Raw genomic sequence first — 14,118 nt, 5'->3', positions numbered from 1 at the left:
AAGAAGAAGAAGAAGAAGAAGAAGAAGAAGAAGAAGAAGAAGAAGAAAGAAGAAGAAGAAGAAGAACCTTAGATCCTAAGAGCCCAAGGCTCAAGGCTGGAGGAATAGACCACTTTCCTCCCGTGGATAGAAAACCTCAGAAGCAATTTGGAACTTAATGAATCCATTCAGAAGTTTGGAATCAGAGGAGTGTGGTGGAAAGGGGAGCACCTGGTTCTAATCCTAGCTCTTACCAGGCAGCCAGGGTGGAGAAGTAGGTAGAGTACTTTGCCTGGAATCAGGAAGACATGAGTTCAAATCCATCTTTAGACACTTACCAGCTGTGTGCCCTTGGACAAATCACAACTGCAACCTGCTTCCATTCCCTCATGTGTAAGAAGGGTATAAGCACTGATTTCCCAGGGTGGTTGTGAGGATAAAATGAGAGATGGTTTGTGAAACCCTTTGCAAATCTTAAGGTATGACACAGAAATGTCCACCATTCTTATTGCTGTTACCTGGAAACCTTGGGCATAATACTTACAATACTCCTGGCTTATAGAGCCCCTCAAGGTTTGCAGAGCCTGTCTAGGTCAAGGAAAGCAAGAGTCCTGCTCCCCTCTGTCTTGGTCAGACAACATCCACTGAACTGTGATGCCCTTGGGCATTTGTCCCCTGTCCTCTTTTTTGAAGGACATTATTGTGCTGGAGGCAAAGTGTAGGACCTCAGAATCACAGGCTGTGATCAGGAATGGACCTTAGACCTCAGCTAGTCCAATCCCCTCATCTTACAGGGAAGGAACTTAGGCCCCACAAGAGTAGTAGGGGGCAAATTCAGAATACAGACTCCAGAATCTTCCCACTGTGCTGTGTTCTCTCTCAAGAGCCTTGAGATCATGTCTATGAGGAATTGGTTGAAGGAACAAGAGATGCTTACGTCAGAGAAGAGAAGATGGAGAGATGGTGGGAGAGTAGCATAAGAGGTATTTTCTAGCATTTGAAGAGCCCTCATGTTGAGGAGCAATGTATCCTTGTTAGGTACTTTTTCTTGGCGTTAGAGGACAGACCCAAAAGCAATGGGCAGAAATTACAGAGGTTGGGGCGGCCCGGTGGTGCAGTGAGTAAAAGTGCCAGCCCCAGAGTCAGGAGACCTGGGATCGGTTCCGGCCTCAGATACTCAGCACCCACGCAAAAATAACTGGCCATGCAACCTTTGGCAAGTTACTTAACCCCAATTGCTTTAAAAAAAAAAAAAAGAAATTATAGAGGTTAAAGGGAAGTATGTCAGGGGAAATTCCCAAGCCTCAAGATCTTTCCTTAAGTGAAATGGATGGGCATGGGAGGTCATGGATTCCCCATCACTGGAGATCTTCAGGCAGAGACTGCAGGATCAGTCCTGGAGACTATCAAGGGGCTCCTTATACTACTCCAGGTTGACCTCAGTGTGTCTAACTGAGGGCTCTTGAAACTCTGCTGTTTGGTGATTCTGTGAAATACCCAATGTGGCCATGTCATCCCCGCTACCCCAGAACTGGAACAACTAAATTTGGGCAGCTGGACAAGGACCATCAAGGAACTCCCCAAGGGCAGATGGCAGTTGGCACAGTGGAGGGATGATCAAGGGTGGGGAGGCCCCAGGCTCCAAGGAGGATGAGGCATGGTGACCAAGTACATAAAACAGGAAGCAAAGCAAGGAGGGAATCACTGGTTCCATAAAATCACTGGCCCAGCTCAGATTAGTGAAGCATTAGGCTCTTTGGGGATCACCAGATCTCAGGTTTAGAGCTGGAAGGAGCTTCAAAAGTATTCTTGTTCCATCTCCTTGTTTTGCAAGGGAAGAAACTGAATCCCAGAGATGGGATGAAGTTTGCCTAGGGTTGTGCAGATAATAAGGGGCCATTCTGATGAGGAATGTCAGTGCATAATTAGGTCTCAAATGACACCTAAATTGTTCTAGGTTGGTTTTTTCCTGCTGGTAATCTAGAATGTTAGCTTTTTCCCCAAGGACATTCCTTAGGAATGTACTCATCTGTCAAAAAGGATTGGGGGATATTAATAGCCCAGCAACCTCTATGAGGTTGCTGTAAGTGTGTGAAATGCTTTGCAAAGCCTGAACGCTACATAGAAATGCTAGATATTATTACAATGTTAAAATGAACATTTAAGACCCAGGGCCATAGTTGTCTCCATTTTTGATAGAACTGGGTAATTTGGCTACCCTGCAGGTGATTCTGAACAGGAGGCAAAAGGTGTCCTTTCAGGATAGAGCCACCCTTCCCCCTCCAAAGCCCACAAAGGACTTCAGCTATTTCGTGATTTTATTTCCAATTTTATCTTCCTCTGGCCCTTTGTAGAACTCTCAAGGACTCAGTGAATACCCAAGGCCAGTATTTAACTCATATGGGAAGAAGCTGGGGCCCCTTGTTTGACCTAGTTTTCAGGGAATGACCCCTGGACATGGGAAATCTATTTTAAAAGTCTACCATATGGCCTCTGCAGAAATAGTTTGAAGAAGACCCCAGAATAGTGGCCTGGGTTTGCACAGGCTTAGGAAGCCATAAGCCCGGATCAGGAGAAGGCACACTCCAGCCTCCCAGCATCAGAAAGTGCTTTGCCTGGAGAAGCCCAAAGCCAAACCCTGGTGACCCTGGACTCTGGGATTCCCAGAACTTGGAGCAAAACCAGGCTCCCACAGGCAAACAATGGCCCTTGCACAAATATCTGCATGCACACACATTTACACAAGGCCATTTACAAAAATGACGCCTTCGTGATTCCAGAACGTGTGATAGAATCAAAGGGGAAAATCCACCAGGTCTTCTCACAGCCCATATCACTTAGGAAATTTGATCTAACAAGCATTTACTAAATGTCAGGCCCTGCTGTGGATACAAAGACACACATGAAACAGTCCCTGCCCTCAAGGAACTTACCCTTTATTGAAAGGAAACAAAATAGATATAATATGAATAGAAAGCAATTTTGTTTCTTTGTTTGTTTGTTTGTTTGGGGGCGGGACCACCTCAATGGAGCCTTGAAGGGAGCTTGAAGAGAGGAGGCAGGGAGGGAGAAGAAGATCCCAAGTCTTCATGAGATGTTGAAGTCACAAACTCACCCTCACGTGATGAATCTCCCATCAGTCCTACCTCATTTTATTTTGCATAGAGGCTTCAGTTTGAATACTTCCTGAGACCCTTATTGAGTGCCTCTGTAAGTTGCTTCCCCTCCCTCAGTCTCAGTTTTCTCATCTCTTAAATGGGAATCATAATGGTATCTACCTCCCAGGGTTGTCACGAGCATCAAATGAGATGTTTCTGAAATTCTTTGCAAACATTAAGGCCTTAGATAAATGCTAACTGGTTATTCTAGGTATACATGAGACACAGATGCACACACATGAGCATCTCTTGCTAGATTTAGAGTATCACCTGACTGAGGACAGGAATTGTCTTATTCTTTGTGGTTTTGTCCTGAGCAACTTAATAAACTCTTATTGACTGACAGGAGAATTTGATTTACTGCAGTTTTATTAAATTCAAGTTAACAACAAATAATGAGAGTAAGAAATTGTGTATTACACTCAGCTAGCATGATTGAAACAGGGGCAGCAGATGGAAAACTAGAAGTAGGTGAACTAAACTCCCCAAAAAATGAAAGCTAGGAGAAAAAAATATCATATCCTTGTCTCCATCTCGGGGGGAGGGGACGTCTTTCTCAACACAACAAATGGAAGAAAGTTTGGGGTAAGGCATGGGGACACAGACCTGTCATCCTAGGTGTGAGAAGGCCGAGGCTGGTAGAGGACTGGAACTCCGAAGTTTTGAACAGCAGTAGACTAAGTCCCAAAGAGCAAGGTGTCACCAGGCCAAGGAGGGGTGAACCAGGCCAGCTTGGAAATAGAATGGATCCAAGCTTCCACACGAATCAGCTGTTGACCAAGCCCATTAGTGGCTACCGTACTTCCATCCTGGTGAGATAGGGAGACCTAATTTAATAAAAAAAGAAACTGATAGGGGCATATTTCATAGGCTGGGCTGGAATGCAGGTATCTGGGAGACCCTCAGTGCTCACTCCTTTAAGCCCACCCTACAATAATCCCTGGGGTCTGCCATTGATTTCTGTGTGCTCAGCTAAAGCCCATTTTTTCCAGGGGATGGGATGGGGGTTGTACCATAGACAAGTAGACCCAAAGGCACAATAGTAAATACCAAAATCAGCAACAAAAGAACACAAACCACTTTTCCAGCAGCCTCCAATACAATCTGTTATTTTGATGTCAACCCTTTGAATGTTAAACTTTGTTTTACAACTAATCTCTCTGAAGCTAGAGCTTCCTTGACAATACTGTATAAGATATCTGAGCATCCTAGACCTTGATCGAGGTCCAGATCATAGATCTAGTCACCTTGGAGACCATTTAGCTTAATTATTCAGATAAGAAAAATATAGCCCAGAAGGTCAAGTACCTAGCCTGAGGTAACAGAGTTAACGAGTAGCCACTCTAAGACTGAAAGTCAGATTCTTTGACTCTGCTCCCAGGTAAGAGGAAAATATTGTGATGAGATGATTTTTTTGAACTCATTCCTTAGGGTCCTTGAATGTGATATACGTCATCGCAGTGAGGGCCCAGCCAGTCCTCAACATCCTTCTATTTGGTGTATGACAGACCCACAGTGTAGTGGAGAGAGAAATTCATTTAGAGACAGAAAACTTGGGTTTTGAAGACTGGAACCACTCCCTGGAAGTTGGGTAGCCATGGGAAAATCAGGTACCTTTTCTGAGCTCAGTGCCCTTGTCTATAATATGGGACTAATTATCCTTTGAACTTCCCTTTCCTTAAGCATAAAACAAAAAATAGCATTGCTTGTTTAGCCACCAGGTGGCACTAAGACCCACTATCTGCATGATGAAATGAGTTGATCTGTGTTCACCCTGGAAGTCTGCACATGCCCCATGGGTTGAAAGTTCCAGAGACTCAATAACCTTCTATCCCTCAGTTCATTTTTTGCTTCAGAAAAGTACCAGCTCATTGTTGAGATTTGTATGGATTTGTGGGTATAAACAATTTGAACTTAGCTCTGAGCCCCCACTTACTAGTGCTTCCTTTCTGGAACATACTTCATTGACTCCTTTGGATCATAATGTCTTTGGTCTAGATGACACTATAAGGGTGATGCACACTATATATATAGGTACTTTACAGGTTGCCTAGTCCAACCCCCTTATTTTATAAATTAGAAAAAGAAGGCCTGGGAATTTTAAATGACTTTCCCAAGGTCACACAGGTGGTTAGTGTCAAAGACAGGATTGGAAACCAGGTCCTCTACTCCAATACTAATGCTGTTCCTCTGTACCACACTGATTCCCATTTATTATATTTCAGTGAATGCTATTCATATGACCTTAATATCATGGAAGAAGCTCTCCACAAAGGGGGATGTAGATGCTTGAATACTGTCTTCAATATTTACTCAGTATAAAATCAATAAACAGGTGAAATAACATGCAACTGACCTCCAATGGCTCACTAACAATAAGACATCTCCTGAGTGCCTCCAAGTGCCATAGAAGGGGGACATCTCATACACACAGAACTTATCTGGAACCAGGAGTTTTCAGGAAAGACTAAAGCTCCTATGGCAGGCAATGTTTTTGTCCTGGAAGGGATACTTGTCCTTATACAGCCACAGCCATCCCCTTATGGAGGAGATGACTTCATCAGAAGACTCAATAGCTGGCTCCAGCAAGAAGTCTGCCATCATCAATCCCTGCCAGTCTTGGTGTTTCTGACCTTTGCACCTTTATGTTGTAGCTGTGTACTCCTCACTTCCAGCTGCCTCCTGACTCTAGACTCCCTATTTCCTCTGCAGTAGGGTGAGGGAGTAAGACAGGTGGCACACGGTTAGTTTGCCAACCCAAAATTTCTGTATAGTTATGAATTATTACTTTCTACACTTGGAGAACTCTATGATGTCATTGGATGCAGTGATGCAAATCACAACCCATTTACCTCTAGTCCTTCCATAACCCCTCTTTGGGGGTCTACCCAAAATGTTATAACAATCTTTTTCTCCTCTTTTTTTTTCATCTTCCTCCTCCTCCTCCTCTTCCTCCTCCTCCTCTTCCTCCTCCTCCTCTTCCTCCTCCTTCTCCTTATCCTTCTCTTCCTCATTCTCCTCCTCCTCCTCCTTCTCTTCCTCCTCCTTCACCTCTTCCTCCTCCTCCTCCTCCTTCTCCTCCTCTCTCATTCTTTTTCTTTTTCCTCACTTTCCTCCTCCTTCTTCTCCTTCACAATGCCAATAATTCCATTAAACAGGTCCTTCTTAAGTAGCTGCTGTGTGCCGGGTACACCCACAGTCAAAAAGGAACACTTATCCCTGTTCTCAAAGAACTTAAATTTTTTTGAGGAAAAACAATATGTACACAAAGTAATTTCAGAAATAGAGTGAGTGCTAACAAATGGGGGAGGGGATCAGGGAGGGCTCCATAAAGGAGGTGGAATGAGAGCTGAGCCTTGAAGGATGACAAGGATTATAAACTGTGTAAGGGAGCAGAGTGCACATGAGGACTGAAGACTGGTTTGTTCCAAAGAGAAGAAGCAGAAGATTGGCTACGGGTGCAGTTCAAAGTTCAATTTGGTCAGGCTGTGGAAATCATAAAGGGCAACACTATCATCCCCTAGTTGAGCTTTACCTGGACATGGCCACCTCACCAGGGTCAAGCATTCTCTGTGTCTACATAGGACAACCAGATGAAAAGTGAAATAAAGGATCATTTGCTCTGATATTTCCAAACATCTGAATGTTTGTTGCCCTCCACAACAATTAATCAATATGCATTGGGTAGATCACTGCCCAGCTAATCACAGCTTCATAGAAAGGCTACTTAATGTGGAGTCAGTGAACCTAGTTCTGCCCTTCCCTACCTGGGGTGACCTAGGACAGAAAGGCTTCCAAGGAGGCAGGCTGGCATCTCTGAGCACAAGGACTGGGACCTTCCTGCTGGTGGTCACTTCCTGGTATGAGTGGAAGATCCATTGGAAAAGCTCCATTCTCTGGAGCTCAGTTTCCCCCTTTGTAGAAGGAAGCAGTTAGTCGGGCTAGACTAGGAAATTTCTAAGGTTCCTCCCAACTCTAAAATCCTATAATCTGTATAATGTAGTTACCTTGTGTCCAGTGACTCCACAAATTGTGTGAAAACTGAAAAACTCAAGTCAATTCACTGGTTGTTTTGCCTAAGGCACCCAAGGAAGCCACATCATGGGTTATCAGAGGGCCAAGACTTTCCTGTCTTGTAGGCGAGGGTGATTCAGCAACTTTTAGACTTAGGTCACCAGGAGAAACTTCCCAAAACTTAGGGCCTCCAAAATTGTCTGGATGACCTCCAGAAGTGAAGGGCTCCCACTTCTTGGAAGGTTTTGAGGAGAGGTGGGATGCTGCCTGGTTAGGTGTGGTACCCTGGGCATTTCTTCATTGAGACTCATCGAACTTGAGACAGTTAAGGTGCCTTCCAAGTCTGAAATTCTGTGATTCTGTAAAAGATGCCCTTTCATTTTCCCTTGACTTTTCTGAAAGAAAGACACTATTGTAACATTTCCCCCCTTTGTTTTTTCCTGCTGTAAAAAAGGAAGTTGAGCTGAGAAAATAGTTGAGCTATTTACAAAGTTTGTCCCTTCCCCCTCCCCAAAGGATCAAATGTTGACATTTTGCGTGATGGGCTGTCCAGAAAGGCTTCCAAGGAGGCAGGATGGCATCTCTGAGCACAAGGACTGGGACCTTCCTGCTGGTGGTCACTTCCTAGTATGAGTGGAAGATCCATTGGAGAAGTGAGAGACTTGGGGCAAGAGAAAGACCAATGAGGCCACTGCAGCAACTGAGAGTAAAAGTGCTGACAGACTAAATGGAGGTTATGGCTACATGAGTAAAGAGAGAAACAGCTGACATACACTGACAAAGTAAGCTTCTTGTGAGCAGCAGCTCATTTCCTTTTGTCTTTGCATCTTTGGAGCCTAGAACAGTGCTTGGAACATAGTAAAGTGTCATAAATGCTTGTTGAATCAAAATGAATTGACAGGAAACACTGCAGGAGCAGGCTTCAGGGTGTAACACCTCCCTTGGCAGAAGAAACAACATCTATGCAGAATCAGCTAAGGCTGCTAGGGGGCGCCTCAGTGCATACACCTGAAGTTAAAGAGCCCAGAGCTCCAACCTGGCCCAGACACTAGCTGTGTGACTCTGGACACATCCCTTAACTTCTGCTACCTCAGTTCTCTGAACAAAATTTGGGTATTATAGCACCTGCCTTCCAGGGTTATTGTGGAAAAACAATGATGTCGTATTTGTAAAGAGCTTAGCATCATTCCTGGTGCACGGTAGACGCTTAATAAATGTTCATTTCCCCCCTTTTCCTACGGATTCAAACATGTGAATCTGAGGATTTAGTTGGAGATTGGGGGGTTGTAAAATAATGGAAGGGAGGCTGTTTTCAGAAACAAATCAGTCATCTTGTGTGTGGCCTCCTCTGACTGTTCCCTTAGAGCATGGTGCAACAAAGGATTTGGGGGAGTGGGGTGTATCAGCTAGAGGTCTTGGTAGTTAGGTCAGAGCTCACAGACCCATAGAACTGCAAGGGACCTCAGTCACTAGTCCAACTCATACCTGACCAAGACTCCTCTCTATAAAACATCTGCAAAGAAACCATCCTTCATCTGCTTGAAGATCCCAAGGGAGGAGAGAACCTCTCCCCCCCCCCCAAGAAAGACCATTGCCTCTGGACAGTTCTGTTGGGAAGCTTTCTGACTCTAAGGGGAATCCCCTTGCTTCATCTCCCTGTACCTCTGCTGCTCCTACTTCTGCCCTCTTGGGCCAAACAGAGCCAACTGAATCCCTCTTCCACTGGACAGCCCTTCAGATGCTTCAAAACAGCTGGCATGTCTCTGCTCCACCCCCTCACAGACCTAAGTCTTCTGCTCTCTAGGCTAAATAGACTCATTTCATTCAACTCTTCCTTCTATGTCAGAAATTGGTCCAGGGGACTAAAGTTGTAACATGAACATCCTTTCCAGTTTCCTAAAGCATAAAATCCTAGCCTGCTGGTATATTGTATGGAGGGAGGTAAGCTGGACTTTTCACTGAGGCAACCAATAAACTCAGGACTCTATTGAATCAGATAATCAAAGGTGTAAACTAGATGCCAACATGTGAAATATGTTGGGATTGGTTAAAAGGAATCAGTTGTGATCTGCAAGACTTGGATAAAAATAGAAACCAGCATTCCCACATCAGTTGAGCCTCATGGTAGCTCAGCTCCATCCCATCCCTTAACTCTTGGTGGTGGGAGAGAATCTCTGTCTCCTCTCACTCCCCCTCAACCAAAGGAAGACCTTGTGTCCAGGTTAGAAGGTTTAAAGCTTCCCAACAGTGATAGCAAAACTGTCTCCCAGTAAAGCAGTGACTGATGACAGTGGAATTGAGGGAAAAAAACGTCTATGCACCTCAGGGAACTTGATGAGGACATCAAAAAGGGAGAAGGAGTTCCACTCATCTAGGAGCTATGAGCTACCTCTGTTACCACACATGCTGTCTAAGCTTGAGTCCATTTTACAAGGGACTCTGTATGACTTGGTAGGAATATCTCCTAGACTTTGAGAGGAGGGGGTATTTTTTACCAACTGTTTTTATACTTCCTTAGTAAATTACTGTTTCCAAAAGTTAATTAACTCTATCTGTTTAATTGATTTCAACAGATAATCCATAAGGGAGTACACTGGTGGGGGCTCATTAATTATAGTATTAGAAAAGCATACAGGAGTTCTCAGAATTACCACGACAATCCTGAAAAGAAGAATCTTCTGGGCACCAAACCTGTCAGTTGGAATGGGAGTTGGGAAAATGAGTCAACACAAATTGCACTATAAAGTGAATAAACACCCCATTTTCGATCAGGCATGCCACCACGGCAAATGTAGGCAGAGGGAAATCTTATCCACCTGAACCATTGCTGTATCTTTGCCAAATATCCTTTCCATGTTATTAATGTATTTTGGGGTGAATATTCAATGATATGTGAGCTCCTCTTTCAATCTAATACTGAGTCTGAACTACCAGACTGACCTGAGGAACCATAAGTTGACCTAGGCCAAGAGAAGGGCCATCTCATGATCAGATCTTGGAGGAAAGAGAAATGGTATAAAGGGGTGTTGAAGAAAGGTTTTGATGAAGAGAAGGGAAGAGAGAGGATATGGTAAATGTTCTAAACTTTCTTGGTAAAGTATTAGGTGAGGTCCTTGGCAGAAAGGAGAGAAAGATGGATGAGAGGTTTGAGGAAAAAAAAGAGAAATTTTATAAGAACTTTTGGGGGGAGTGACCTAGGAAATCCATAAGGAAAGAACCAAAGGACTGCCTTTCTGAAGTGAGGGCCCAGTTGAAGTTGGAGAACATAAATGTGTAGGGGCCCCAGGCATCTTCATTGCTTGACTTCCTCCAGCTCCATCAAATGCAGTAGGAACAGGGCTGCCAGATGATGGCAGCAATCCAGGACTGAGCTTTGGCAGGTTGTGAGGCTTCAAAGGACAAAGAAGCATGGGACTTGATTGTACCACCCAATGTGGAGTCAAATTGTTTAGGTAGGGTTTGGATTGGGGAAGGAGAAAAATGAAGTCAGAGAAGGGTGAATGACCTGAGAAGTGAAGGAAAAAGAGTTTGAGATGGGGGTGAAGAAGAGGTTTAGGTAGGTGAGGCACAAGGAGAGATGGAATGATAGGAGGTGCTTGTTTTTTGTCCCTCATTTTTCAAAAAGGACCAATGACATCATGCTGTTGGGATAAAACGAACAACAGTTGATGTTTGGACTTGCATGTGAATTGAATTGAAGTGAGGCAGAGTTTCCCAAAGTTGTCAAAAGTTGTCAGCTTCACTCTCTCTTCCAGAGAAAGAGAGATTATGAATGATTATAATCAGACAGATGAATGCCAAAGGTGGTATTTTTTAAATCATGGATGTAGACCATTTGGGGTGATGGTGAGATCCAGAGTGTGACCGTTTCTGCATCTGGCTGAGGTGGAGTAAAGTAAGGATTTGATTGGGCACCAGTAGGCTAGCATATGTGAGGGAACATGAACATCAATGTTGAAGCCCCCAGCCTGAGGACAGGAGTTAGGGAGGAGAGGGAGAAAGTGTTCAACTCCTTGAGAAAGGAGGAAGACAGCATGGACAGACAACATCCTCCATAATCTGTACACTGTGCAAACGTTCAATAGAGTGAAGTCCAAAGGACAAAAGGACATTGAGAGATGGTGGCAAAGGGGGGGGGGGGTAGACAATGTTCTGACTCAGCTTCCAGGATCGGTGTATATCTGTGCAGGTGCAACCAGGACTAGAGAATACGGTCAGGGTGGCAGCGGCATTTGGGGGAAGCCAAGGCTCAATGGATCCAGTGGAATGAGAATGAGTAGGAATAGTCCAGAAGGAAAAGAAGTTCATTCATTATGGAAAGGGAATTCCAGAGAGCACAGTGGAAGGTATGGACAGAGTTGGAATAGAATGTGGGTGAAGTAGGATTGACAAGTCTGGGGATTAGAGAGTGAGGTAGGGTTGGAAGAGATGGAGATTAGGTAAAACATGGAGAAGGGGAGTGACAGGTGATGGGAGCTTGTGTAGTAAAGGTTGGTGAATGAAATGCAATATTCAGGGAATCCCAAATATAGATAGCCCCATTTGCTTTGCCCTTTGCTAGTATTTCATTCTTCCACCACATGCAACTTTCATCCCGGGGTTATGAAGAAACAAACACACCTTAGGCTCACTAAATATGGGCATGCTTCTGACAAGGGAGTGAATCCACAGCAGCAGAGGCTTCTGGGAGGTCCAGGAACCTTCTAATGCTCAAGCCTTGACATGGGTGCCCAAGATGGTCACACACGGCCAGCCCCAAGGGCAGCCCGTTCAACTCCTCGCTCTTTGATATTGCCCTGAGCTTTCCAGCCCCTGCCTTGTGTTTACAGTATTCTTTATTCTTGGAATTGAATTGGCTAAACATTTAATATGGGCCTGTTGTGAGCAAGGCTACACATTCTATCTTGAGGACACAGACTGTGGAAAGGCTGGACAAAGAATGTCCTCTCTCCCTCTTTTTTTTTTTTTAATTCCTGGCCATCATCGCCCAAGGACCCAGTTTGCTTGCCACCTCCTCCAAGCTGCCTTCTCTTATTCCCTTCCCCGTCCCCCCTGATCCCCCCCCCCCCCCAAGAAAGCTTCATCTGTCCCTTAGTCTTCCAAGACTCTCAGACAGAGTTCGAAGGGCTGGCATGTTGGCTCCTTCTCTCCCCACTAAGCTGCCGGTGAGCTCCAGAAGACCAGAGAGGACTCCTGCCTCGATTCTGCATCTCCAAAACGCCTAGCCCTGGGGTGGCCGCACACAGCAGGCGCTTGCTTAATCAAATGTTTGTTAAATGAACACTAGCTTTAGCTTTGGAGCCCTGGTGGCAAGAGGCCGGGTACTAGAAAGCCCGCATTTGTATTGGCACATTGTATTGGCAGCCAGGTGAGGTCTCAGCTGGTTCTAGATAAGTCTCTTTCGCCTCCCCAAACCTTTGCTCTCACTACAGGGTGGGGGCCGGTAGAGGAGCATTGCTTCTTATCAGGAATAGGGCCCCGGCTCCTGAGCGGGAGAAAAAACCTAGCTCATCCCTCCCCCAATTGCATATTCATTCTGCAGCATTAAAGGGAGAAAAAAAAAATCATGGTCCTGGCGCCCTCGCACCTGTTGTGGGGGGATTGGGTGGTAGTGGGGGAGGGTGACAGAGACAAGTCTCCACATCTCCCCTCCCCGAGACCTGGTCCCACCCTGCTGGCAGCCTCCTTCTGCGGAAAGTCGCTGGGGATTCTTAGCTTGGGAGGTGCGAGAGCGCTCCAAGTCAGTCAGCTCCTTCTGTGCCCTTCTGTGGAGCTCTTCCGAACCCCCCCCCCTCCCTTCCAGAAACTGTCCCGGCACTCCGAGGGGGCAGTCCAGGGGTGGGGCCCAGATCCGGGTGACGGGGGAGGAGTCTGGCCTCAGCTCCGGCTGGGCTGGGGCATCCCTGGGACCCGCTACAGGTTCTCAGCACCAAGGGGAGAAGGGAGAGGGGGAAAGGGGCTCTTTGGCCCGGGAGACCGTGCCTCTCCTCCCCTGCAAAAAACACCCTGGCTCTCAGTTCAGGGAATTGTTCTACACCCTGCAAAGTGTAATGCGGGTCGCCTGGAGACGGGCAAAGCGGACATTCCTCAGGCTGCCACAAAGTGGGACATTGTGTCGGGGCGCAGAGCGCTGGACGTTCTTGGAGCCCTACATGCGGGGGAGTGGGGAAGGGTGGGGGTGGGGGCAGAGACACAAAGAGGGACATCGAGGTAGGAGAACCCGAGCTAGGCAGCAAGCTAAATGGGGGGGGGGGGGAGAAGGGAGAGAGAGAGAGAGAGAGAGAGAGAGAGAGAGTACATAGAGACAAAGGAAAGACAGGATCAAGGAAAAAGGGTAGGAAGACAGTAGAGACAGTAACAGGGCCAAAGGGAAGAGCAAGAAAAAGGGGAGGAAGAGAAGAGATAAGAAAGTCAGCAAAGAAGAACAGAAGTAGTGAGGTGAGGGAAATAGAAGGGGAGAGAAGGGAGAGACAAATGAGGGAGGAGACAACATCTCAAAGAGAGACAGAAGGTGAGGGAGTGGAAGGACAGACAGAGAAATGAAGGCTAGAGCAAGAAATGCTGTCCGAAAGAGATCTCAACAGGAGCAGGTTGGAACTAGCATTCTGAGACGGCAAAGGGGAAAATGTCCCTGAATCTTTCTGTCTCTCCCCCTCCCCCTCTGTCCTTCTGCCTGCTTGTCTCCCTTTTCCTCAAGAGAGGATTGGAGGCTGGGGAGCATCTCGGGTTGATAATTTGACTTCTGGATTGAATGCTCTCTCCAGCAGTAGGTGGTGATGTAATAGGTACTAGGAAGATATAAATATCGGCGACCAGGCCCGGGAGCTATGGCTGGCTGCTGGGGAGAGGCTCGCGTCCTCCGCTCACACGGGCCTTCTCTAGTTGAGATCCAAGTTCGTTCGTATCATTTCCCACTGCCTTCACTGCCTCTCTCTCTCTCTCTCTCTCTCTCTCTCTCTCTCTCTCT

The sequence above is a fragment of the Petaurus breviceps genome, unplaced genomic scaffold, assembly GCF_028583685.1.
Source record: "Petaurus breviceps papuanus isolate PSGF00001 unplaced genomic scaffold, PetGlider_PUasm1.0 90721, whole genome shotgun sequence".
NCBI classification, from domain to species: Eukaryota; Metazoa; Chordata; class Mammalia; order Diprotodontia; family Petauridae; genus Petaurus; species Petaurus breviceps.
The sequence above is the reverse complement of the archived record's forward strand: the minus strand, read 5'-3'. Positions refer to the sequence as shown.